We start from the raw sequence: 27726 nt of genomic DNA on the forward strand, positions 1-27726 counted from the left end.
GAATGGTAGTTCTTATTAATTTTCTTCCATCCATGTGAAAGAGGACAATAATGGTATAATGGTTTCTATTCCTTATTAAATACCAGGCAAAAACTTTATAAGCTCTCATTTTGAATCTTTGCAACAACCCTATGGCTCAAGTATTATTGTTATTATTTCTCACAAATAGGAAACAGACTCAGTAAGCTTAAGTAATATACCAAGGTCACTGGAAAGTAAGATGCAGAGACAGGGTTCAAACTCATGTCTGTCCGTCCAGGTTTTTACTACTGTCCTACACTCTCTCCCCACATCCTTTGGAATCAGGAGGCTGATTCTGCTCTATAAATGCTCCTTCTTTCCATGTGTATTTAGGCTGAATGAATGATTAACTAATGAAGATTATTAAACATCTCAGAACTAACACTTGAAAATGCATGAAAGGGGGAAAAGCTCCAAATTTCTGCAGTTTTAGTTGAGACCCTCGGGAACCAAGGTGAAACTAGAAGGCAACAAGACAGATGTTTGACTTTGAGCTTAAACAGTGGAATTTTTAGTGCTCTGTGTTTGTTTTAGAACATATTTTATAGTGGTTGCTGTTGAAATGGGAAGATAGAAATCTCTTTTAGCGTTTGGAAGTGCTTTTTTTTTTCTTTTTCATTTTCATTTGAATGGCAATGTTACGATGGCTTCAGAAGATGAAGTTTTTAAGACCTTTCTGCTAACTTCCGACCGTTAGCTGATTTCCTAGCTCCGCTGTAGTGAAATTTGGGTAAACACAATTTTACTCCATGCCTTCCATTAACAAGGTCAAAAGATTAAAGCACAAAAGACCATGTTCCTTTCAGTCTAACAAAGCATTTAGCTGGGATTACTTACTTTCTTGGGGTTTTCTTGCTTCTTCTTTTTTTTTTTTTTTTAAAGATTTTGTTTATTTGACAGAGAGAGATACAGCGAGAGAGGGAACACAAGCAGGGGGAGTGGGAGAGGGAGAAGCAGGCTTCCCACGGAGCAGGGAGCCCGATGCGGGGCTCGATCCCAGGACCCTGGGATCAGGACCCGAGCCAAAGGCAGACGCTTAATGACTGAGCCACCCAGGCGCCCCAGTTTTCTTGCTTCTTAAAGCTTGTTCTGATTTCCTTGGTTCTGGCTCCCTAGTGACTCTGTTAGCTGGACTTGTAGCTAGAGATGGTGGTTGAAGGATAGCCTGAAGTCTCTCCCTTCTGTGCCAGGTTCCTGCAGGTCTGAGGAGCTGAAACTCAGGAAATGGTCTTCTAGCCAAAATGCTTATATCCCAATTCATAGAACAGAATGCCAATTTGTTACTTTACTGATTTGTCCTTTTGTCGATATTAACATATCTGGAAAGACAAATGACAATTAGTGAATCCATCAGCAAGTATTTTAGGGACATTTAAAGATTATCTACTATACTATGGACACTATGGCATTTATAAGGCAGTATAATATACTGGAGTGAGCAAGAGTTCCTGGAGAAAAGAGCTCAAGTCTGATGGTGATGATTATGGGAGTGGTGGTGGTGGTAATTATCAATCCCTGAGCATTTTTCATGTATCAGGGTCAGGGATCTGTTTCTAAAACTACTTCTTCTAACATGCCCCACTTTCTTGTAACTGCCACAGTGCTACTGCTTGGTAGATATTCCGTAGGTAGCTCGCTGTATTCCGTAGGTCCCATTGTTAGGAAGTAACAGGGTCAGGAACACTGGAAATGTGATGTCAGAAATGTAAATTAAATCCCTTCATCCTCTGTTTGATTCTCCTGGGAATAATCATACCAATGAGGTATCAGAGGGTAGTCCTAAGAGGCTTAGGCAAAGTACCAAGTCCACGGAAGATGTTTTCTAATTGGTAGTAATTATTGCTGTTATTACTAATATTAGATGTACATAGCCTTGCCCTCTAAAAAGTCTCAGTGATGTGGAAGGGAGTTTTAAGAAGAATATGTTCCACAGTGATACTTGCCAGAGAGAAGCCAAAACTTAACGGAGAGTCAGACTCAGGGAATATTGCTTTGGTCCCACAGAGTTATTTGAAAAGGAACTCAGGCAGGTGATGAGGCTGGGCATGAGGAAATAACTGGAAATTTGCACGTCTCTTCCCTGTATATAGTACACACTAGCCAACATCTTGTATCATACTCTCTTTTTTACTAGTTTCACGTCAGGGCTGTGCTCATAATGATTTCCTGAGCCTCATCTTTCTGGTCCTTGTGGCTACTCGTATGTCCCTGGGGCAGACTCAGATCCTTTGTTGCCTTCATCAGGTTCTACTAAAGCTGCCCACCATGGCTTCTCTTCTGCCCAGGAGAGGCAGATTGTGTTCCCAGGGAAGCTATCCTCAACCACAGCCTTGGGATTTATGAGTGAGGAGAGGATACTAAAAAGTGACAGTCTACAGAAGTCTGTACAAAGAGATTGAGCTGATGAGAACCATCTCCTCTGTCACTTGCTCAACTGTTGTCGTCATTAGCTGTTTTCTCCTTGCTAACAGTGGATAGAGAGATAATAAAATGCTGCTCCACTTTGCAGAGATGATTATTCCAGCAAATTTCAGTACTTGCTTTGGTCTTTGTTAGTTTGGGATAGATTTAAATTACGTAAACAAAATCTTGCTTCTCCTGAATATTTCAGCTTTTATGTTTTTCCCCTTGATTGTTCTAAATCTGAATGAGAGCAGCACTGGACCTCAGATGACCTTTTATTGAGATATCTCAACGAGCTTTGCTGCAAAACATCTCAGAGGTGATTTTAACTAACTATTTAAATATTGCATAGAGTTTGAAAAATAGGTAATACATATTTATGGCAAAGTTTTCAAACAGAACAAAAGGGTAAATAGTAAGAAGCGTGTCTCCTGATTTCCTTTCCTGTTTTTTTTACAGCAAGTCGGTGGCATGATGCAATCCAATCTGAACACAGATGAAATTTGAGGTTTCATATTATGAAAAACAAATATTTCCTACTCTACCAATGCTGTAAATTTGCAAACTATTGAATATATTGAATTTATTGACAAGGAGTAATACCTGCAGCTAATTATGATATCATTGATAACAATAGCAAAAGACATAGTGAAGGAGAGCAGAGAGAAGGAAAGACAGAATATTAAAGATGTGGGAGATGCAGCGCCAGATGTTGACATGACTCCGTGAGATCCTTAATCACATCTAGCTTATCCTGTGACCAGCTTGTGGAAGAACTGAGTGAGGTACTTTGTGGTGAAATCTAACATGGAAGTCAGAATCTTTCTCCATGTAACTCTTCAGAAAAACCTCCTGTGACTGCCCTATGAGAATCATTCATAAGGGCAGCCCATATCCTCTGCTCTAGCTTTGCAAAATAATTTCAAAAAAATTTACAGGAAAACATAAAATCTGCATGGTCATGTAGCATTTCAAGAAATGGCTCATATGGGGCGCCTGGGTGGCTCAGTTGGTTAAGCGACTGCCTTCGGCTCAGGTCATGATCCTGGAGTCCCGGGATCGAGTCCCGCATCGGGCTCCCTGCTCAGTGGGGAGTCTGCTTCTCCCTCTGACCCTCCTCCCTCTCATGCTCTCTGTCTTTCATTCTCCCTCTCTCAAATAAATAAATAAAATCTTAAAAAAAAAAAAAAAGAAAGAAATGGCTCATGTTTCCCTGTCCATCCTGACATTTTTATTACTTCCCAGCCTGAATCTAAGAACAGAAGAATCTGTGTTATAAACAGATTTATAATACTCCCCCTTATGTGTTTTTTCCCAAATACCTACTCCCATTCAAAAAAACAAAAACAAATCAAAATTCCAAAAAGTCCAAGGAAAGCCTCAAGAATATGCCTGTGCCCCTAGGCTGCTCTCAATTTTCTTTGTCAGCTTGATTTCTTTGGATCTACTGGGTTTGGCCCAGAATAAATACAAAGTTTCTTCTCATGCATGAGAGTATTATGACCAAGATGGCCATTGGAAGTTCAATTAAGCACCTCTATAAAAGATACTATTTCCAAGTTAAAATAGCTCATACATGGATCATAAATGATAAATTTTACCTCCAGGGGCGCCTGGGTGGCTCAGTTGCATAAACGACTGCCTTCGGCTCAGGTCATGATCCTGGAGTCCCTGGATCGAGTCCCGCATCGGGCTCCTTGCTCGGCAGGGAGTCTGCTTCTCCCTCTGACCCTCCCCACCTCATGCTCTCTGTCTCTCATTCTCTCCCTCTCAAATAAAAAATTAAAGAGCAAGGAGCCCGATGCGGGACTCGATCCCGGGACTCCAGGATCATGACCTGAGCCGAAGGCAGTCGTTTATGCAACTGAGCCACCCAGGCGCCCCTAAATAAATAAAATCTTAAAAAAAGAATTTTTACCTCCATTTCACCCCCACCCCTTTCCTCCTCCTTACAGTCTCTAGGTTTTGAAGTTTTTCTTCAGTAGAGCTAACAAACCTCCACATTAGGAAAGGATTTAATCCCAGACCAACCAGAACTAGGATTTAATCATTATTATTTAGCTAATTAATAATGTAATCAATCATTTCTATTTCAATGACTATTTCACAATGGTAAATGAACGATGCAGTATGTAGCTGTCAGATTAGTTAATCTTTCTCATTCTTCTCCACTCTCTTCTTCATAACCTAGTCCTCCTTTTTTCTCTATTTAATTACTAAGTTTACTTAAAATTATGTACCTCTCAACTTACACACAGTAAGTGACTTATCCTGGGAGAATCTGCCTCTCTGGCAATACATAATTCCTGCTGTAGAAATGTCATTTAAGGGGTGCCTGGGTGGCTCAGTCAGTTGGGCATCCGACTCTTGATCTCAGCTCAGGACATGATCTCAGGGTCGTGAGTTCCAGCCCCACATTGGGCTCCATGCTGGGTGTGAAGCTGACTTAAAAAAAGAGGGGCGCCCGGGTGGTTCAGTCATTAAGTGTCTGCCTTCGGCTCAGGTCATGATCCCAGGGTCCTGAGATCGAGCCCCGCATCAGGCTCCCTGCTCCGCGGGAAGCCTGCTTCTCCCTCTCCCACTCCCCCGGCTTGTGTTCCCTCTCTCGCTGTGTCTCTCTCTGTCAAATAAATAAATAAAATCTTTAAAAAAAGAGAGGGGAAAAAGAAATGTCCTTTAAAGACCGAGTCTAAGTTCCTTGAGGCCAGGGTCTGTGTCTTACATGACTTTGTATTTGCAGCTCCTGAAGCTCTATAAATTATGAGGACAACTGAGGGAGCGAGTAGATGGATGAATGGATGCAACCAGGGGTGGACGAGTGGGTGAATGAGAAGGATGCTGTGAAATTTGAAGTTGACATATGAAATAAAAGGTTCAAAGATTTAAGAAGCTCAAGGAGCTCAAGGAGCATGACAGACCTTAAAAATAATAATAAAAGATAAAAGCAGCCAGTGAGAGATACCACATGAAGATTCCTTAAAAAAGCAAAGCCCGTAACAAACCGCTAAGTTTCCAATACTTTCTTTTTCAAGGTAGAGGACGAAAGCCATATATTGCTTCTTTCCAGAGTTTTCAGCTCTGAAAATTAGTCTACCTTTCAAATATGTTTGGAATATAGGAGTTGTCCATCTGCCTCCCTTGCTATTTATTGGGAAAGATTATGCTCGGAGTCATTAGAAAAGTAATTCTCTCTTGATTTTTCAAGAAAATTCCCAGATGTGACCTGCACATTGATAACAGAGAATTTAGTTTGCTGGTAAGAGCCAAATTGGATTTTGGTTGTATTTTGAAGTAGAGTTGCTGTACTTTTTTCTTATTTCAAGGGCAAATTCAAATACCTTCTTTCCTCCTGTTCACGACTGTGACTCTGATGGGAAACTCCACCGAAATAGAAATATTTTTTAGATGTCAAAAATTCCAATTGACAATATTATTTAAAAATCCACCTGTGAGATCCAAGTATCAAATTCAGCTCTGAAACCTTGTATCTAGGAATGCAGGATCAATCTCTCCATCTCTCCCTCAATAATACTTCCCTAGAGAGGCTGAGTGATTATGCAAATCAGATGCTGTAAATGAAATCACTTTGTCTAAAATGACCAGTTCTGTAGTGGGATTTAATCACTTGAACCCTGGCATTATTTAAACACCAGACAGCACGATCCAATGGTACAAACTGTCAATCATGTACCACACCGCATCTATTAATGTCGCCTGGATGATGCTTTGCCCCGAAGTAATGATAATAAATTTCAATTAGTTAAATACAAATTATGGGCCTTATTTGTTAAAGTAATTTCATATGAGAGAAAGAAATTATTATGAAATATATGTTGTCACATAAATTTGCATTTTGACCAAACACTGGGCTGTGTCAAGGACAATATTAATAGATTTTTTTTAACTTGAGTACAAGCAGTGATGCCAAAAACTTTTGCCCAGGAGATAAGCTTCTGAAATAACTTCCAAAGTACATAAAAATGGCCACCACAGAAACAGGAGTGTGATGGTATTTCAATTTAAACTTTTCTTCTGAAATAGTTGATAGAATTCAAGGAACATAACTACATTACAGGGACTTCAGAAAAAATAAGCATATTAAGGAAAACTGGAAGGGAATTTGCAAACATGGAAATAGTCCTGTTGGGCTGGTAGGATTAAGGATGGGTTTTGTTTTTTTTTTTTTATTCCTTCCAATTTTATGAATTGTTGCAATAAAGAGAAAATGGCTCAATTGTGCTCTTAGGTCCAGGGTTTGATTGATTGAGTCAGAGTGCTCTGGGCATCTGCTTTTCCCCTGGAATGGTCTGCTGTTTGCAGAAGCTGTTTTTGGGTTTTTATTAAGGCCTGGAGGAAAAGAAGAAGGTGTGTGTGTGTGTGTGTACAGTTCTTTCTTATAATGTTGTCCTTTTTTGCTCCGGAAGGAAGATAAGATATCTTCTTTGTACACATTCTCTCTCTCTCTCTCTCTCTCTCTCTCTCTCTCCTCTGATGCCTACTCTCTAGGACAATTTACTGAGAGAAATCTCCAGTCAATGAAAGATTCCCTGGTTACAAGTAATTACATTTTCCTGTTCTATGTCGTTGTCTCTACATTTGTAAGAACAATATTGAATTCTGCAGAAATACACATGATTGCTACACCCTTCAGCAAACTTTCGAAAGCTTATTAGTAGGTTAAAAGGATTTTCCGGTCACTTGCAAAAAGCAGTAAAAATACAGCACTTCGTGTTTATAGTATATGTCCTCTCCAGATATCATTCAAAGATGATAAATTAAGGCCTTAAAATTAAAAATAACATTGAAAGAGTGATAGCATTGAATAGCGGGTAAAATAGGAAATAGTTATTCATGTTCAGACTTTGCTATTCTTAGTCTCCCAGCAGGTTTTAGACTCAGTTTCTCTATCTGTGCAATGACCCCAATGTTCCTTCCCTGTCTCTGTCAGAGGACCAAAGTGAAAATGCTTTAAAAGCATTGGCTGTTATTGATGTTTTATGCAGGGATTTCTTTTCTTTTCTGTCTCTCTGTAAATCGCAAAGAAGAATTTTCAGCTCTTCTCCCCAAGAACAGGTCCCACTCATCATAACTTATTTTAACACATGCCCTAGCCTAGAAAACAAAATGTTTCATTTCCTCTTGTGCTGGTGTTCACAGACATGGACCTAAACATTGCAATCAGAGACCCCCTAAGCTGCCAAGAGAATTATTTTCAGTGACTCATAATGCTATTTGAAGCCAGAGGGACTATCCAAAGCCACTGTTTCAGGCACTAAGTTTTCCAAACAAGAGTTCCTTGCTGGCACTGGACTGAATCACTCTTCACAATAAAATTTCATTCACCAAAATGTCTCTGGAGAACCTTTAGTTTACTGTCATCTGTGGAAAATAGGAAGCCTGCATGAAGCTTTCTAAATTCTTACTTCATTTGGCAGGATCTTGAAACAAGTCATAGCCAAGGGCAGAAGTAGTGGAAAATGAACCCCAGGCTGACTCATGAAATATGTGAGCTTGCAGTTGTCTTGACATAAGGCTTCTTTATGGTCTGTCTTTTTGATTTGCCAATATTTTCCCTTAAGCATTCTGATGTGATTTTGTGGTTGTTGCTCACGATAAAAGGTAGGGATTTAAGGGTATGGCTCCTTTCCCTTCAGAAATATAGCCATGGAGGGGCACCTGGGTGGCTCAGTTAAGTGGCAGACTCTTGGTTTCGACCCAGGTCATGATCTCATGAGATTGTGAGATTGAATCCCTTGTGGGGCTCCACACTCAGCGGGGAGTCTGCTTGAGATTGTCCCCCTTTGCCCCTCCCCCATGTGCTCGCACTCTGTCTCTCTCTCTAGAATAAATAAAGAATTCTTAAAAAAAATATATAGCCATGGAAACACAGAGTTCTTGGTCTATCCATAAGCCAGAGGAAACATTCTAATGGTCTCTGAAATATTGGGTGAGGCTCTGGGAGACAGGGGTGTGGGGTGTGGGCACTGATGAAAAGAAGGGGGTGCACCCTGCAGAGAAGGGTGTTCTGCAGACTGGGTGGGCCACCTTCAGGCAGGGTTTGTAAAAGGGGGCCAAAGAAGAACGGTCTGTGTTTAAAGACTAAATGAAACAAGGAGAGACAAAACAGTGAATGAAGATTTGGTTGAGGTTTGGGGCTGAGTTTTTTCTAAGCTTGGGACAGTATTAAATTCTTAATGACCCCATAGGGTTGTTGCATTGCTGGAGGGTGGGGTAATACTCCATAATTTCTCCACTAAAAGTTGGCAAAACATGGGGCGCCTGGGTGGCTCAGTTGTTAAGCATCTGCCTTCGGTTCAGGTCATGGTCCCGGGGTCCTGGGATTGAGCCCCACATTGGGCTCCCTGCTATGTGGGAAGCCTGCTTCTCCCTCTCCCACTCCCCCTGCTTGTGTTCCCTCTCTCGCTGTGTCTCTCTCTGTCAAATAAATAAATAAAGTCTTAAAAAAAAATGTTGGCAAAACATCCATTTCTGCCCATGTGAAACATATGGGGGAATAGATATTAATTTTATAATCACTCAGATTGATAACAATTATAAAATAGGAGTACCATGAATGATAGAAAACTGCAGAGAGCTTAAAGAATATACACTCATTTCATGAACAACTATTGTACTTGCAGGCCAGTAAAAGATTTCCTTAAGATGGAGATTCATTTAGTCTTTAAACACAGACCGTTCTTCTTTGGCCCCCTTTTACAAACCCTGCCTGAAGGTGGCCCATCAGTAGGCTCTCCTGAGGTATGGGAGGTATGGCCCCCTTTTACAAACCCTGCCTGAAGGTGGCCCATCAGTAGGCTCTCCTGAGGTATGGGAGAAGGAAAAACGTCTCTGTGAGCTATAGAGAAAGCGAGAGTCCTCAGGAGATGGCATTAGAGAGATGATTCTGTGAGTAGCAGAATGATAAGAGAAGTTTTGGTCATGGATTATGGATTCCTAAGGACTGGATGGGGACATTTGGGAGGGAAGGAAATCATGGGGAGGTGGACAAAGGCTCTTCCACTCCCCACCCCTTTCCCTTACAGTGGATGGAGCAATCCATTCTCCACATTGGCTGCATCGTTCCAAGGTTGATCTGGGATTTTCAGCTCTTGACCCTTACCCAGTCTGACCTTTTGTTAGGAAGAACTAGAAACCCTTAATTGGTAGCTGTGAATGCCCAGAGGAGTCTTACTTAACTCCGTGGGAACTTGGGAAATGTAAAGAAATCAACCAAAAAGATACTTCCTAGATGATCTGAGGAGCGGGGATTTGGGGTAGAGTGACGGCTGTCTCTTGCTGCCAGAAAAGAGAGCCAGTGACAGTTCATAGTTGGGGGCTGAAAAGTCTATAACTTATAAAGATGAATCTCAGATTGTCCCAATGCACTTGGATGGTAGACATTCCGTTGGTCTGGCAATGTGGAAGTTTTTTGTTTTATTGTACCTTTCAAAGAAGGGTCTAGTCCTGCTCTGTCCAAAATGGTAGCCACTAGGAGCATGTGGCTATTGGGTACTTGAAATGTGCCTAGTCCAAATTGTGAGTGCTGTGAGTCTAAAACACATACTGGATTTCCAAAACTTAGTATGAAGAAAAGCATGTAAAAATCTTGTTAATAATTTATCAGTTATTTTGTGAATCGATGATGTCCTGGATCGACAGGGTTAGAGAAAATACCTTATTCAAGTGAACTTCTCCTTTTTCTCTTTTCTTCAGTGTGGTGACTAGAATGTTTAAAATCACACATTCACAGATGTGCCTCACCCTGTCTTTCTACTGGACAGCACGGATCCAGTCAGACACCATATCAGCTTCTTCATTTCATCTCTTGTCTTGTCCATAGCGACTTTTCTCACCACACCCCCCGTAAGGTAGAAGATCAGGAGGGGAAGAGAGGTGCTACCTGATTCTGTATTCATTTTAATATGCTGCATTCTCCTTACCTCAACATCCTAAGACAGAGTGAAAACATACGTGTGGTCTAAAACTTAGGCTCCGATGTCTGCACCCTTGAAGTTCCTGTTGAGAGAGGGAGGGGCCTGGGGCTTTTCTCTCTGCTCGCCTGAGCTCTTCATCTGCCTGGCATCCCAGACACTTGTGCATTGAGAATTGTTCCTGCCAGTTCGGCCTTTCACAGATGTAGCTTTGGGAAAGGACCTGCAACAGTTCTCAGGGCATCAGGGAAAAAGGCGGCTCTGGGCCAGGATTTTTTTCCTTCCAAATGCCGTGTTTACAAATGCAGCTGCAGAGTGCAGAGCCATACACTTGCCACCTCTGTTCTCCTTGAGACTGGAAGAGGCCTCTCCCAGGGGAATCTGCATTTTGAGATGGAATTCTTCAAAGCTCCGCAAGCCTGCACTATGGGGAAAAAAAAAAAAAAGGAGGCACTAATGAGGTAATTTCAAACCTGATGGCAGAGAGAGGGGACAATTTTGTCCCCCACTCCCTCTCCTTGTCAAGTCAGCCCCAGGAAATGTCTTGAGTTAATCTTAAGATGACCTATTGGAAATGGATTAAAGCAAAATTCTAAAGACACCAAAGGATTTGGGTGGAGAAAGAAGCAGATGAGATCCTTACAGTCGTAGCTAGCATGTCCTAAGCCCTTGCAGGGGCCCAGCCCTGTTGTAAGCGTTCATTCACCTAGCCCTCACAACAGTCCTCCAGGGTAAATACAAGTGTTACTTCCATTTTACAGAAGTCTAAGCGGAGGCAAGAGACTGTTAGGCCAGTTGCTTGAAGTCCCAAGCTAATAAACAGCCGAGACTATGGAGAGCCTAGCTCCAGAGCCGGTAACCTCCACACTTCACTGTCTCCCATGTGCGAAGGCTCAGAAGCGAGCAAGCTTGGCTTCATCTATCGGTTAAATCAGCAAATTTAATCTCCCCTTGTATAAGGTCCCAAACTTTATGTGCCTGCAGACATTTCTAGCCTCTGAAATATTCATGCTCCTTCGTACACTTAATTCAACCTTCTTAGAGTGCCTTGGCCTCCCTCCGTGCTGATGGAGAGGATATTGTGATATCTTCCCATATCTGATATTTTCATCTCCCAGGCACCGTGGCCCTTTAAAATATAAGTTTCTTGGGGCGCCTGGGTGGCTCAGTCGTTAAGCGTCTGCCTTTGGCTCAGGTCATGATCCTAGGGTCCTGGGATCGAGCCCCACATCGGGCTCCCTGCTCCGCGGAAAGCCTGCTTCTCCCTCTCCCATTCCCCCTGCTTGTGTTCCCTCTCTTGCTGTCTCTCTCTCTGTCAAATAAATAAATAAAATCTTTTAAAAAATAAATAAATAAATAAAAATAAAATATAAGTTTCTTAAGGGATGGGTTTTTCTTATTTGTCATCGTGTTTTCAGTTCCCTGAATGGTGTCTGGCATGTAGTTGGTGTTCATTAACCTCCCCTCCCAGTCCTACTTAAGTAGAAATTAAGAGTTAATACCATTCCTTTCCCAAAGAACTAAAGGGACAGTTACTCAACAGAAGATAATATTATTTATTATCTCTTACATAATCTTTTAAATTCTTTTCACCTCAGAAACTTTAATTACCAATAGGCAAATGTTTCTCTAATTATTTGGACATAATTCCAATGTCACAGTCAAATAATTGGACTTGTAGATTTTAACAAGAATAACTGCAAGCAAGTAAATAAACTAAATAATGCAAACATTCCTGTTTAACAGGCTTTCTTGGATTAAAAAGAAATATTTTTGGTAACTGATAATTTCAGAGAACCCATTATATTCTATTCATTGCATTTATCCCTCCTCAAAAAGCATAAAACAAGTGTTCATTTTTTATGAGTCAAAATTGCAACATGTATAAATAATTGGTTTCCAATGATGCATGCAAATAATATCAGAATTTGTTTTAAATGTAGAAGCAATTGTGGGATATAATTACAGTGTATGCAGTTCAACACCCTCTTGCTCATTAATATATATGGACCCTCTAATGGATGTTCATTGTTTCCTGGGAATCCAATCTGGCAGGTCAGATCCAAAGAAGATAATTTCCCCTGCTTGTCAAATGGATTATAGTCTCAAAAGCAAATCAATAGCCATATCTCAATCAACTGCAACATTTAGAAGAGCAAGACCCCCTCACAACCCAAACCCCAATTTGGTTAATGTTCAGAAAGTAATATTAATTGTAGGGATATAAAATATGCTATCTAAAGCTTACCTCTTCTCAGTTGACCCCTCTCCCTTCCATTTGAGCGGGTGGTAGACAAAAAAGAGCATATTGGCTTTCGTTTTAGCGGTTGGGGATGGGTTTAAAAAGCTTTTTGTATTTATATAACTTGTGTGTATGTTTGTGCGGACCGACTCACAAACGTTGCTGGCATCATTGCAAAATTCATAGTGATTTCTCAGTTTTGCAAATTTTTCCACTTTGGCTTACTCACATTTGTAATTCTAAACTGCAATTAAAATTCTGTGGCTTGGTGCCATTTCCTCTGGAGCATTCCCTTTTGGGTAACCTGCAAAAATGAGGCAATGGGTGAGTCCTTATAAACTCGGCTGAGCTAGCCAGGCTGGCTTCAGATGGCAGCTTTGGAAGTGAGAGTGCACAGGCTCAAAAGCCCTTGGGTGCTGCCTGCCAGGTTCCTTACAGTACCCACTTCTGTGACATCCCTGTCCCCACCCCTAAGCTAATGTAACCTGTACGCTCCATCTTGAAGTCTGAAGACGGGTTAGTCAGATGGAGAAGGGCAGGGAGGTGGAAGGTATTCCAGAGAGTGTGAACAACCTATGACATGTTCAGAGGCCAGAGAGAGATGGCCCATTTGAGGAGCCGCGAGTAGGCTGGAAATGCTGGAGCCTTGTCTGCATGTGAGGGTGAGGCTGGAACAGCAGGCTGAGATGGCTGAGACGTGGCCATCACATACGCCGCCATATCCAAATCAATTGCGACACTTAGAATAGCAAGGGTGACTCAAAACTCAAACCCTAATTTGATTAGTACACAGAAAGGTTAATTATAGGGATATAAAATATACTATGGAAAGCTGACCTCTTTTCATCTGACCCCGCCCTTCTATTTTAGCGAGTAGAATTGGCTAACGGGGTATTTTGGCTTTGCTTTAAATTTTGTTCCGGAGAGCAAGGCTGTTTGCTGAGACTTTTGAAAAATGAGAGCAACATAATTAGTTTTTGATTTCAGAAAAGACAAAGAGCATTCTAAAGATGTGGTAGTGGAGAGAGGGAGTAAGAGGAGAGGTGGATGGACAGATCTTTAAGATGTAGAATTAACAGTGTTTGATGACCCGATGAAGGGGTGACCCCCAAGTTTCTAGAGCAGCCAACTTGAAGGATGACAGTACTGATCAAAGTAGGTATTAAGTATTCTAGTTATTATTAGGGAACAGATATGGGCAAGGGGACGTATACTTGCGACAGAAGATAATGCAGCTTTATAGAGCTAGTAATATAGAACTCTTTCATGTGCACAACCAAAGAGGAAGAACAGCAATATTAGTAAAAACAATAAACGATGTCCACCCCAACCCGCAGAGATTCTGATTTCATTGGTTAGGATGGGTCCAGGTACTTTTTAAAAAATTGGGATTAAAAAAACACAATGTAAATCTACTCTCTTGATAGATTTTAAGGGTGTACTAGAGGGTTGCTAACTATATGCACGTTGTTGGGCAGCAGAAATTTGGGGAACTTTTCCATCTTGCATGACTTAAACTCTCTACTCATTGAAGAGCAGCTTTCCTCTCCCCCCTCCCATAGGGCCTGGTAACCACCCTTAGACTTTCTGCTTCTATGAGTTTGACTACTGTAGATACTGTATATAAGTAGAATCATGTAGTATTTGTCCCTCCGTGCCTGACTTATTTACTTAGCGTAATGCCCTTGAGTTTCATTCATGCTGTAGCACAAGACAGGACTTCCTTCTTTTTTAAGGCTGAATAATAATATTCCATTGTTTGTATCTTCTGTATTCATTCATCTGCTGATGAACACTTAGGTTGCTTCCATGTCTTGGCTTTTGTAAACAATACTGCGATGAACAATGGAGTGTAAATACCTCTTCAAGATCCTGATTTCTTTTTGATGAATATCCAGAAGTGGGATTGTTGGATCATATGGTAGTTCTATGAGAGAGAGAGAGGGAGGGAGAGTATAAGCAGGGGGAGTGGCAGGCAGAGGGAGAAGCAGGCTCTCCACTAAGCAAGGAACCTGATATGGGACCCGATCCTAGGACCCTGAGATCATGACCTGAGCGAAAGGCAGACACTTAACTGACTGAGCCACCCAGGCATCCCTATTTTTAATTTTTTGAGGAAAATCTATCTATTTTCCATAATGGCTGTACCATTTTACATGCCCACTAACAGTGTACAAGGTTTTGACTTCTCCACATCCTTGCCAGTATTTATTATTTTGGGCTTCTTAAATTTTTTTTTTTAATTTATAATGGCCATTTTAAAGGGTGTAAGGTGATATCTCATTGTGGTTTTGATTTGTCTTCCCCTGATGATGAGTGATACTAAGTATCTTTTCATGTGTCTGTTGGCCATTTGTATGTCTTTCTTGGAGAAATGTCTGTTCAAGTTTTTTTGTGAGTTATTTGGGTGTTTTTGCTATTGAGTTGTAAGAGTTCTTTATATACTTTGGTCATTAGCCTCTTATCAGACACATGGTTTGAAGTATATTCTCCTATTCTGTAGGTATGCTTTTCATTTTGTGATTGTTTCCTTTTCTATGCAGAAGCTTTTGACTTTCGTGTAGTCTCACTTATTTATTTTGTTATCATTGCCTGTCTTTCGGTGTCAGAGCCAAGAAATCATAGGCATTAGGTGCTTTTATAAAGCTCCTCCAGATGACTTCAGTGTGCAGTCAGGAGAACCACTAGTCTAAATTATACCTTGCTATGACAAGTGGTTCCACTTGGCCATGAACATTCTGTTGGTCAAACAGGCTAGCAGTTAACCACATTTATTGTCTATTTGGCATGGTGACCCCTAGAGGGAGAGATAGATCTTAATTTCTGGATTGGATAAGAATGAAGTAGGGAAAGTGTAGTTTGAAAGAGCACATCAATATTGTTATCAAATTTTATTTTTGAATAATAATCTTTTTCATAATTTAAACTAGAAAAAAACAATGCTCAACAAGATCTTTCTCACTCCGGAGGTATTCAGTGATTCTAAAGGGTGTGTGTGTGTATTTTGTGTATATAAAATTTAAATCTTAGGAGATGGTATCTGCAATGGAATTTTTTAAAGTGGGTTTAAAAGTTCAGGAAAGCAGGTGTAGTGAGTCTGTCTCTGATTCTGTGGGCGTGTGCATTCATTTATGTAATATTTCCTGCGTGCCTCCTAAGTGTCAGGGCCTTTGCTGAACCCTTAGCTATAATGTTTCCAATCTACCAGGCCTGTGAGGTAGGTATTATACCCATTTTAAAGATAACAGTGTGGCAAAGAAAGGTACACAGGTCAAAGGGGGCTGGAATGTCAGTTCCATAAGGGCAGACTCTTTGTCCTGTCTGCTGCTGTACCCCCAGTTTCGGGACAGCCTCAGGTTACTGGAAGCAAGCACCTGAAATGTCTGTTTGGAAGAGGCTGAGCTGGAGATTGGATGTGCTGTGTCAGCTGTCAGGAGCTGCTGTTTTTCCCACCTACCTAGAGACTCTCAGCTCTTCCTCTGCCTTGCCAGCCTTGCCTTCCCTCCCTCCGAGTTTAGGGGAAGCTGTGCCCCCTTCCTCACACCCCCAGCCCAGGTGGCTTTGCAGGGCTGCATCTTTCTGTGAGGCTGTCAACTGGGTCCTTGAGTGCGCTGTGGAGAGGGCATTTATTCACCCAGGAAATATCCATTCACATACTGAAATCTGGTCGATCTGGAAGGTTCTAGATGGGAACAATTGCCACTGTGTGTCCACAGGCTAGGAACTCAACAGCATTTAACAAAATATTATGCCATAGTAGGGGGTTAGAGCAAAAAGCATAAAAGTGTGTAAGTGAAAATACATGGAAAGAAAAATCTAACACAGAATGCCCTCTGTTAGCAAGACGATCTTAACGTCGTCCCTTAATTGAATTTATGTTCCCTTGTATTTTAACAATCTTTGTGCTATTAAATGGCACTGTTTCCAAAATATGCCTGATGAAATAAAAAACACGGCCTTGTTTCTACAGCTTAAATATGAAGGCTTCCAGGGGAAAAAAAAGAAGAAGGAGAAGAAATGGAATATGCTTACTGTTTTCTATCATTTTTATTTTTATCATTTCAGAGCACTCCGAGGAGGATTTGGGAAATCTTCATGTCACTCTCTTAATAAAGCCACAGTGAGCACTTAATGCTGCTTCTACTTCCCACACACAAACTTTCTAATTATAAAAGGACCTTTTCAGACTTATTCAGGGCATATAATCTTATTTGCAGCTCCTAATTGGAGGACTGTGTTTGTTGAAAAGAACAGAAGTCTTCAGTCATTTAGAATAAAGCTGGCTCATCAACCCCTGTGGGAAGAAAAGAACTATTTATTTTATCCGTTAATCCCAAATACAAACACAATAAAGCTGTCTTTTCTAATAGTGACCTATTTCATGTTAAATTGGGATAGAGCTAGCTTTGCTCAATAAGACTATTGTGGTCAACAAAAAAGTCAATCTTATTAGGATTCCCATTGAATACCTTCCAATCACTTATCTTTTAAAATGCTGAACCCAAAGCCCAGTTGAATTCTTTATGTTGCCGGCCACAAAATGCAAATCTTGAAGGGAAATAACCTCAACTAGTGAGCCCCATCTAGTGACAGGGAAGTAAATTGCTGGTCAAAAACCTGGGCAGTAATTATCCTGTATCTTTAACTGAACCTTTCATTCTTCCCTTTGTGCCCAGGCCATTATGTTTTATTTCTCTCTTCTCCTTCCCTCCCTCCTTCTCTCTCTCTCTCTCTCCCTTTCGCCTAGCCTCTTATTTCTAAGAATAGAAAACTTTTTATACTCAGGAATTTTTTTCTTGATAAATTCCAGTTTCTAAAAACATTAACATTGTTTAAAACTAGCCAGACTTCCGCATTTATATTGAATTTTAACACGTGAGCAGTCATCTCTCTTGAATAGCATTACATAGCACTTACAGATTAAACTGTATTTGATGTAAATAATATTATTCATTTATCAATTTTATGTTATCAAAAGACCACAGAGAATTTTTTTACTCATAAGAGCTTTAGAGGGACAAGACCGAGTCATAGAAAAATCCAGGGAGAGATCTAAGGGGATTAAAGCTTTCAAAGTCTACTTTCTTTTTTTTAGATTTTATTTATTTATTTGACAGAGAGAGAGAGACAGTGAGAGGGAACACAAGCAGGGGGAGTGGGAGAGGGAGAAGCAGGCTTCCCACAGAGCAGGGAGCCCGATGTGGGGCTCGATCCCAGGACCCTGAGATAATGACCTAAGCCGAAGGCAGACGCTTAATGACTGAGCCACCCAGGGGCCCCTCAAAGTCTACTTTCTTGGGCAATATCACCATTTGACAATGCATTGGCTTGGAGGTTGGTTTCTTTTAGCTGACTACATTAGAAGTTAATTTTGGTGTGTCTGCATCCTACGTTTCTGCATTTCTTGACTTTTACTGTCATAATAATAAACATGTCAAAACTGCATAAGGCTACAACGGGATCGACTCCAATCATACATAGGCAATGCTTTTGCTAATGATTCTGCCTTATAAATGCAAACCTTCTTTGTTTCCAGAAAAAAAAAAAAAAAGTTGATAATAGCCATATGTCATTTTAAAATGAAATAGAACATATCACTCAATTTATCTACACTTTCAGAATCAGTTACTTTCAGAATCTCTTTCCACTAGCCTATGTGCCCAAACACCAGAATCAGACCTAAGTATAGGAGTTTTCTGGGTTATGGAGGAAAGAACAAAGGACTCAAGTTCAAATCCTGATATTGCCCTTCACTGGCTACATGGCCTTGGGAAAGTCGTAGCTCCGATCAAGGTGTCATGGGCTCAGGCTATGGAGCAGATAATCCCTGTTCCTTCACCTCCCAGCTATTGGGCTTTAGACAAAATTCTTCCCCAAGCTTCGACTGGCTCAATGTATATCATGATATTTCCTTCATAGAGTTGTTAGGAGAATTGACTGAACAAAGTATGTGAAGTGCTGAGCTCAGGGTCTGGCACATAACAGAGGGCTCGGTAAATATTGTTACTTACAAAATGAGAGGACCAGCATCCACCTCTCAAGACCCTAGGGAAGACTCAATGAGGGGACGAGTGGGAACATGTTGGTCAACTCAAAGGCATTCTATAAATGTTATGGATTAGAACAAAGCTGGACCCTCTTCGAGGCCTCAAAGAAAGAAGGAAAGTTGTTGTAATTGAAGAACATGAGGCTTTTATTGACCAGGGCAAGCTTTATGGGCTGAACAAAATTTTTGTAGGTCGAATGATTTGTACCTTTGGCTTGCATTCTACTTGGGGTTAAAAGTTTCTGAAGAGAGTAGAATGATAGAGTTGGAAGGAAGACTGTATAATTTAGTTTCCTCATTTTTTTTTGAGAAAAAAACCTAATGCTCCTTTCTTCAGAGTTCTTTGCTCACTTGAGATTACTTAAGAATTTTAAATTATTTGTTTGGTGTCTGCCTTTCCTTCTGGGCTGGAAGCCTCCTCAGGACAAGGGCCATGTGTGTTTGGTCCACACTGTAGCCCAGCCATGACTCAGTGCCCAGCACAGTGTGGGTATATTGTCTACACATGGTAATTACTGACCAGCTCCAAGAGGTCAGATACCAAGGAAGAGGAGAGCATGAACTCTGCAGGGAGGAAAAGCTGGGTAGAAATTTGACCTCTCTGGGTCACTTCCTATGTGACCCTGGGCAAGTTACTTAACCCCTCTGATCCTCAGTTTCATTATCTGTAACAAGACTGGTAATGCCAGAATCTACTTCATGGGGTTGTTGCAGAGATTAATGAGCTAATTCATGTAAAGTGCCTGAAACATTGTAACTCTAAATGCCTGAGATAACAAAGTCAACTAGAGGGAGTTCTGGAACCAGAATCTTACCTATGTCTTGTTCTTGTATTTTTTTATTCCTCCGGTATCCCTCACCCCTCTGCCTAGACCACTTTCCAAAACCATTAGCCTAATCAGACAAAAATAGTGACACGAAATTGAGTATTGGGCCATTCACATAGAGGTGCTGCAATCACTCAAAGTAGTACTGCGAGTTTCAGGAACTCATTTGAATGGTGGCAAAGGGCTTATTATTGCTAATAACCTCCCAGTGTCTGAAGCACAAAGCTGAACGGAGTATTTCATATTTTGCTCTCTCAGTGGGTCCTTAAGGGTTTGACTATCAGATGCAGACATGGCTGCATTATGAAATGGCATGTTTAAAAATATCTCTGCGACTCACTCCTAGATGACTTTTCGCAAGTGAACTAACTGTTGGCCTTCTCGAAGATTAGATGTCAAGATAATTAGCCCCCTGCCATGTGGACTATTTAATTTTTTTTCTTTTCCAAATCTCATTCTCCTTTCTTCCATAGGTCTCTCAGTTGACACGGTTCATTATTACTCGATGCCTGCAATCTTCAGTTTCGTTTCGGTGCGCTCATAAACCACCTCGTTTTCATGACTAATCATACCTAACACGCTATTCACACCCTTAACTTTGATGTTAAATTTTACAATTCGGAATGTACCAAATATTAAGGAAAACAAAGAGTGGGTTAGACAGGTAAACCAGATAGGGAGTATTGCGTATGATAACCCATCCTCCTCTCTCTCACTGGTCTTCAAAGGCCCTGGTGCCCTGGGAACAATGTGAAATGCACATTTTCTCATTTCGTGTCATGAGCAGAGGTCTGTGAATTTCTTCTTTCATTGTCGAACGTGGGGGTCTGTGAGCTTTCCCATTTCATTATACCGAACGACCCAGACCTGGCCTTGTGCAACTAGGGAGTAACTTTCTCTTTTCTCCCATAAATGGAGCCAGTGAAAAGCCAGACTAGAAGGAATGAGACGGAATGGGGAATTATCCAAAGGAGCCATACAGTTATAGAAACGTCTGGCTGGAAGGACTCTGAAAGGCTATCTGTCCTCCTCCCTGCACTTCAGTCTTGCCCCACACCAGTCCGACAGGTGATTTTGACTCCTATTTCAAAAGAATACATAGGATACCACGTTTCTGCTCTCCATTTAAGAAGCTTCTTCCTTTATGCTGCTTACTACCTTTTCCCTCTCCAGTTCAGACTCTTTTCCTTCCATTGTCAGGCAGAAGAGTAGGTTCATTTCATGTCCCCAGGAAGTATAGATGTCCCCCAGGCAGAAAGGTGCCTTTCCTGCCCATGACCTATAGGCTTTGTTCTCTACCTCCTCTAGGCATTGCCACAGTTTGATTAATTGTGGAAAGTCCAAGATTTCCTGAAAATAGTCTCGAACTAAACCAGCGTTTGAGGTAGAAAAAAGAAAAAAAAGAGGACAAGGAACGTTTTCCTTCTATTTCTCTTTCTTCTGCCAACATGATGGCACCATTCCTCAGATACTGCCTAGCTCCCCTCACATCTCCCCACCCCACGTTCCCAGCTTGGAGAAGGTGAGACATGATCCAAGGCCAGTCACACTGCTCCTAGTTCTGTGCCTGGCTCCATCCCCAATCCAGCGCTTCTCAAAACTCTAAGGGCAGGCCTAGGTCCTAAGAGTTTTCTAAGATTCATTCAGACCCAGGAATTGTTCCCTGGAGACCTAACACTTGCAGGGAAGCCTTCCTACCCTACGCCCACCTACAATCTTGCATATAGGTCCTTAACTTTTTTTTTAAAGATTTTTATTTATTTATTTGACAGAGAGAGAGAGATACTGAGAGCAGGAACACAAGCAGGGGGAGTGGGAGAGGGAGGAGCAGGCTTCCTGCCGAGCAGGGAGCCCGATGCGGGACTCGATCCCAGGACCCTGGGATCATGACCTGAGCCGAAGGCAGACGCTTAACGACTGAGCCACCCAGGCGCCTGGTCCTTAACTTTTTTTAAATGCTGCGCATGACTTGGAAGATAGTGACTGGCTGAGCTATTTTTGACGTGCATCTATCTTAGTTTTGTACACCAGCGGTGGGTCTTTTGAACTCAAGTGGTCTGGCAACATGAGCAATGGAAAGAGCACTCATTAGGGGGTCAGGCCAACCTCGGTCTGATGCTCTTCTATTTCATTTGCTGTCGAATGACTTTTGTCAAGCTGCTTCAGGTTCCTTCAGTGTAAAATGGAGCTAATGCCAACTTCAGGGCCTGATACTGGGATTAGAGAGAGAGTTAACTTATGCCAAGCCCCCAGCACAGTGCTTTGCGAATACTAATTGCTTCAAACACGGCTCTCTCCTCCACTGGCTCCAGAGGGGAGCTATCTAGCACCTTAAACATTCATTGGCTTCATCAGTCAAACCGAGTTGCCTTAATAGCTACACTCACTGCAACTGTTAATAGCAGCACCAGCGACCCCCTGTGGACCTGCTGTGTGCGCAGTATTGTGTTAGCATCTGAGGGTCGCAAGGCAGCCAGACTCGCGGTCTCTAGTCTCGGGGAGCTCACAGCATGAACGCAGCATCTGCAGCAGGCCCCTGTGAGACCCTTCATGCCCATCTAAGCCCAGAGCCATAGCAGGATTCGATGAAGATCTCGGAGGACTGAAGCACGAAGAAGATTAGGGGGCTGCCACTCCCCTCCCCCCGTCTATAATTAAAAATAAAAATGGTACCAAACCATAATGAAGTGTGGAGAAGCAGAACGATGTTCTGATATCTTCCCCGCTGGGATGACTGTCTTCGTGCTTCTTTTGAAATGTCAAGTTTCACATTCTTTTCAAAAGGATGTTTTTTGGGGTGTCTTCGTTTTCGGTGCAACCAGTCCGCCTACAGGGTTAACACGGCACGACCGCAAGAGCTCTCCTAACGCTCAGCAAATGGACCAGAAGGTAGGTCGAGAGCAGAGAAGCCGGGGGTCTGGATGCCTCACCAGCGACCTGACAGATCCCACAAGGGATGGAAAAGCGATGGTACCTTTTGAGACAAGAGGGAATCACCTTATTAAAAAGTCAAAATTCGGGGCACCTGGGTGGCTCAGGTCATGATCCCAGGGTGCTGGGATCGAGACCCGCATCGGGCTCCCCGCTCCACGGGAAGTCTGCTTCTCCCTCTCCCACTCCCCCTGCTTGTGTTCCCTCTCTCACTGTGTCTCTCTCTGTCAAATAAATAAATTAAATTAAATTAAAAAAGTCAAAATTCATTCCAGACATAAGGAATATCCCCCCCAACCCCCCCTCCCCCCACCGGGGTGGACTTTTCACAAATGAGACAAGCGAGAGGTTATGTATAGATTAGCAAGTTGTAGAGTCGATTCTATATTGGGTCCTAAGAAATGACCGCACTATTGACTTGCGGCCTCTTGCTCTGCTACTATGGAAATTGCCAGAGACAATGGTGACAGGAGACATTCGCCAGGATGCAAAGGCACTTGTCTTTCGTGGTTCTTTCCTTTCCTCGGTGGAGGACCTTCTCTCTGAAGGACACAGACCGGCGCTGAGGCAAGGTTACCAGTACTTGGCGAAGCTTCCCCGGGGCTCTAGCTAACAACCTGCACACGTGGATCCCCTCAACTTTCTACTCCAAAGCAGAGAGAAGCGTCGGGAAAGGCCCCGCAACCCCGGCAGGGAACTTTCTGGAGCAGAGATGAAAACCATTTACGTAGCCACTGTAAATAGTTAATAAAATCTATTTTATAGTCCATCTACTTAGATTTCCATTACCTCCTGTTCTCTTTCAAACATGCATTTTTCCTTCTGAATCGTTAGGCAATAAAGAGTCAAGCCATTTATCAAGCGGTATCTTCCTATTCCTTTAACATGTTTTACCATTTGCAGGAAATACGGTGGCTTCTATAATTAATCTCCCAGTAGAAGCTGTTTGAGAAAGACTCCAGTCCAGCAGAAAGGAAAGTCTTTTCTTCATGGGAGTTTTTGGGTTCTCGTGAGTGGAAACGTTCAGAAACAGATGCGGCCGTATTATCACATATCGCAAACTGTTCGTTTCAGATAACGAAGCGGGAAAAAAACCAATAGCATACAGTCTCACTCTCAAAAAACTGTCTTGTGACTGAGCTGGTGTGAAATGGGCCCCACAAACATCTCGGGGCTATCCTGCTTCACAGAAACTCCCCGGTGCAGGCCTAGCTTATCACAGCAAGCTCACACCTGGCTGGAGACCGGAGTCCCGGGGCTGGAGGAACAGGAGGGGCTCCCACCCCCAGACCTACCAGCCCTGGCGGCCTTGGCTTTGGTAAGCCCAGCTAGCCCTTAGCACTGCCCACGTATCAGGCCATGTTCTGAACATTGATGCGTATTCAGTCTTGCAATCCTCATGGCAACTCTCTGAGGAGAGGTGCTGATAGGATTGCAATGCTCAGGTGACTTGCCAAGAGCTCACTTTCTAAGCGATGAGTCCAGGAGTCAAGCTCGGGGGACCTGGCTGTGTCCTCTCGGTTGCTGTGCTCTGTGGCCCCTGGGACGCTACCTGTTCTGTCCTCACTTCTGACCATGGCATTTGCTCTGGCAGAAGGCAGGCTCGTCCAGGCCTCCGCTCCGCAGAAGAGGAAACAGGGGCACATGATGCCAAAACACTTGCCCCAAAAGTCATGTTCAAGATGGCTGAGAGCTCATTCCTTGCCTTTTATTTTTGATTTTTTAAAGATTTTATTTATTTGAGATAGATAGTGAGAGGGAATGGAGCGGAGGGCAGAGGGAGAGGGAGAAGCAGGCTCCCCACTGAGCAGGGAGCCTGATGTGGGGCTCAATCCCAGGACCCTGGGATCACGACCTGAGCCGAAGGCAGACGCTTAACCGACTGAGCCACCCACATGCCCATTCCTTGCCTTTTAGACCAACTTTTCCTACATTCCTGCCTTGTATCCTCTTTATTCTCTTCGTGAAAAAAATAAGATAAAATCAAGAAAACCAAACCTGTTGCTTTACTTCTTTCTCTGATTTGTCCGCCTGGGTCAGAGGAAAGGGCGGAAGGTTTGGTCGGCCTGTATCACTGAGTAGAAGCAAACCCCACTCCAGGCTTAGGTTCTTCCCCAAACCAGCTGTGGCTTTGTTCCTTGAAGGCAAATACATGGTTGGTTTGGCCTCCCACCTGAACAGAAGGTTTTCAAATGGTTTAATCTCATCCTCAGAAAGGTTAGTAACAAATATTGGGGAAGTGCTCCTATATTTAGGGTGTACATAAAGGATCTAGAAAACCATTTGACTCTGGATGATCTCCAGGAGAATGTTCTGGGTTTCTCCAAGACATTTGATGGGACAATTATATTTGACTCTCCAGTGTCAAGGTTACATTCCCACTTGGTTCATTTTGGTTTTTAAACAATCATCCTGAGGGCTCAGGTGGTTTTTGTGAGCCAATCTGACCCCCAGATTAAGCTCATTCCGAAGACGCTGAGGCATCATTTCAGTGGCATGACAACCTGATACACTACTGGAATATTCCTTCCCACATGAGGGGAAATCTCGGTTGTGATGAGACCACAGGCAATGCAGTACACAGGTTGGACTCCATCTCTAACAATGTCATTTGATTAAACAGGCAATCATCTTCACGCAAGGAAAATCTCGAGTCACATGAACGCGCATCTGTATTCATCAGAATTCAGCAAACAGGAAGATGGCCCACAGCCAATGGATATTTAGGGAGTTTAAGAACGAGACCATTTACAAAGATGGGGCAGGTTTAGGGAGGCAGAGTGAGAGATGGTGCAGTGCCCCAGGCTAGCACCATGGAGGAGCCATCACCTGAAAGAGAACAGTTTAGGGAACCGGAAAGTGAGCTAGGTGGGGAGATGTGCATGACAGGTTCTTAAAGGGACACAGAAACCCACCGTGAATCCTCACGGAGGGAGATGTGAATGAATACCGCAGCTACAACTCTCCTCCCGCCTGTTGACCAAACCCAACCAGGGGACAGGGCAGCCTACAGATGCAGACCACAGGGGACAAGCTGCCAGAAACCCAGTGCAGGGAGACGGGGCAGTGGGAAGATGCCCAGCTCATCATTTCATTACGTTTCTGAGCTACAAAAACATCTGCATACTCTCCTGCTTTGACATGAGTAGTGTCATAAAGAAGTGATTGGGAGAGGGGGAGGCCTCTGCATACATGACATTAGGTGGCCAATTTTATGCTTATGGCAGAAATCAGTGCTGTAAATTCCTCATTGGGTTTTATGAGTCAGAACTGGATGCACCCAAGGGTCTCCGAAATATGAATCTCCAAACAGGCCCTCTAATAATTGGCAAAAGAGAATCAGTGGAAATCTGCTCCTGCCGGGACGATGGTCAGAGTCAAAATTAAATAGGAACATAGGCTTAAGAAAGAGGGTCACGGGGTTTCAAGTTATTGGCATAAACTCTCTGGAGGAACCCATGGCATTGAGAGGCCCACAGTTTAATGGAATAAATAAAGCCTGGTGTTGTTTTGTCCTACATTGTTTTGTCTGGTTTCTCTTAGGAGTTTAGGCAAAAGGCCAACCAGAAAGAGGAGAGATGGGGAAATGTGAAGAGGCATCCTGGGGCATTTTAGAAATGTCAAGGCCGCCAGAAGTCAATTAGGATATAAAGAGATCATGGTGAACCCAGTTTCTAATCACGTGGTAAGAGCCCTTCTTGGCAAAGACAAAGGGCCAGGCAGCGTTTGGATAAGAACATGATACCATGCTAGAAGCAAAGGCTTTAGAGTCGAGCTATTAGCTGGGTCACCTTGAGAAAGTCTGAGAACCTACCGAAGCCTCAGTTTCCCACTCAGGGAAATGGGAACACTACCTGCCTCTCCTAGGGTTGCTTTATGAATTAAATGAGATCACATATTTAAAATGCTTGAAACAGTATCTACCACATTGGTGTTCAACAAATAGTATATATGTGTCTGTAAACTTACTCCTTTTTATGAACACATATGTGCATATCTGTTTCTACTAGAACCATCTGGTCTTAATGAGGGATGGGAATGGTCATGATTGGTTACAGGGCCCTTTGGTTGTGAGAATGCAGAGTGTGACAAAAGGTGCTTTTTCTTTCTATTCACGCCCCTCCAAAAACAAGCTAGCTCTCTCTTTCTAGCTGTGGTTCTAAAATTCTTCCTGACCATATATATACCCATATATGCACTTTAGATATTTTTTTCTTTAAAGATTTCTTACTGAGTGGCGCCTGAGTGGTTCAGTCGGTTAAGTGTCTGCCTTCGGCTCAGGTCATGATCTCAGGGTCCTGGGATCGAGTCCAGCATCAGGCTCCCTGCTCAGCGGGGAGTCTGATTCTCCCTCTCCCTCTGCCTGCCATTCCCCCTGCTTGTGCTCTCTGTCAGATAAATAAATAAGATCTTTAAAAAACATTTCTGATTGAATAATTAATTATACACTTATTAATTTAAAAATGTCCAGAATTCAGGGTAGCATAACAAAGTCTCAGATGCTCCATTTCTCTTTCAGCCCTCTCTCCTCTCACAGATTGCTTTATTGTGGAAATGACTCCCCCCCCCCCAAAGGTCTTGTATGATTGGGAGTACAGAGGTCAGAGATTTTTGTTTCTTGCACCTTATTTTGGCTAGAATGGAACTAAATAAAGATTTCAATTTAACGGATATATTTGCTTGTTTCACTTATTATTGACTAGAGAATGTACCTCAGTCTCTTTGTGACTGTTGGTTTAAAGACGTTATATATTTTCAACATTTTTAAGAGATTTTAAAATGTTTGCCTCAGGTGATTAAAGCAAACACAAAAGGTTCCACAATTCTGCCAGCTCCTTAGAAATTTCACTCTTGGGCCCATATCCTTGAAAGGTATTGACCCCTACAAGCAGCTAATAATGTAAAAGTTGACAGGCCAGTTTAACCTTTTAATTATATTCTGTGCATCATGCATTTGACCTTCTGGAGACAACTTGATGAGTTTCTGCCATATTAATTACTCCATGCTGTTTTGCAGTGAGCCTTCTACAATTCAAACCTAGTAGATGAATGCAGGAACCTTTCTAGGCTCCAGGGAAAAAGCCAGAATGGCAATTTAAAAGTACCCAACAGAATTTTCCACTACCAGGCTTGTTTTCCTTCCTTAAAATGGTAAACAGAGACCTCTGGAGTGATCTTGTATTTATTGGACTGTGTTACCTCTTGCAAATTTTTAACACCTTTTTTCCTAAAATATCTTTGAAACTACCAGGCCTTATCTGGAATAACTTCTTTTAATTATTATGCATTCTATAATCAATACATTTATTACCACGCAATTCTGTC

The 27726-nt window shown here is 42.3% G+C and overlaps 1 long non-coding RNA gene across 1 annotated transcript; it reads right to left on the reverse strand.

Annotated features, from left to right (window-relative positions):
* Positions 1-858: 858 nt before the first annotated feature.
* LOC123847635 (uncharacterized) lies at positions 859-12686 on the reverse strand. Its single transcript, XR_006791581.3, has 3 exons — positions 12604-12686; positions 10365-10779; positions 859-1340 (listed from the first exon to the last, which is right to left on the reverse strand). It is a non-coding gene; the product is annotated as an uncharacterized LOC123847635 (long non-coding RNA).
* Positions 12687-27726: the final 15040 nt, after the last annotated feature.

The sequence above is a fragment of the Mirounga angustirostris genome, unplaced genomic scaffold, assembly GCF_029215605.1.
Source record: "Mirounga angustirostris isolate CCGP_5_RB_7025 unplaced genomic scaffold, mMirAng1.0.hap1 SCAF_2, whole genome shotgun sequence".
NCBI classification, from domain to species: domain Eukaryota; kingdom Metazoa; phylum Chordata; class Mammalia; order Carnivora; family Phocidae; genus Mirounga; species Mirounga angustirostris.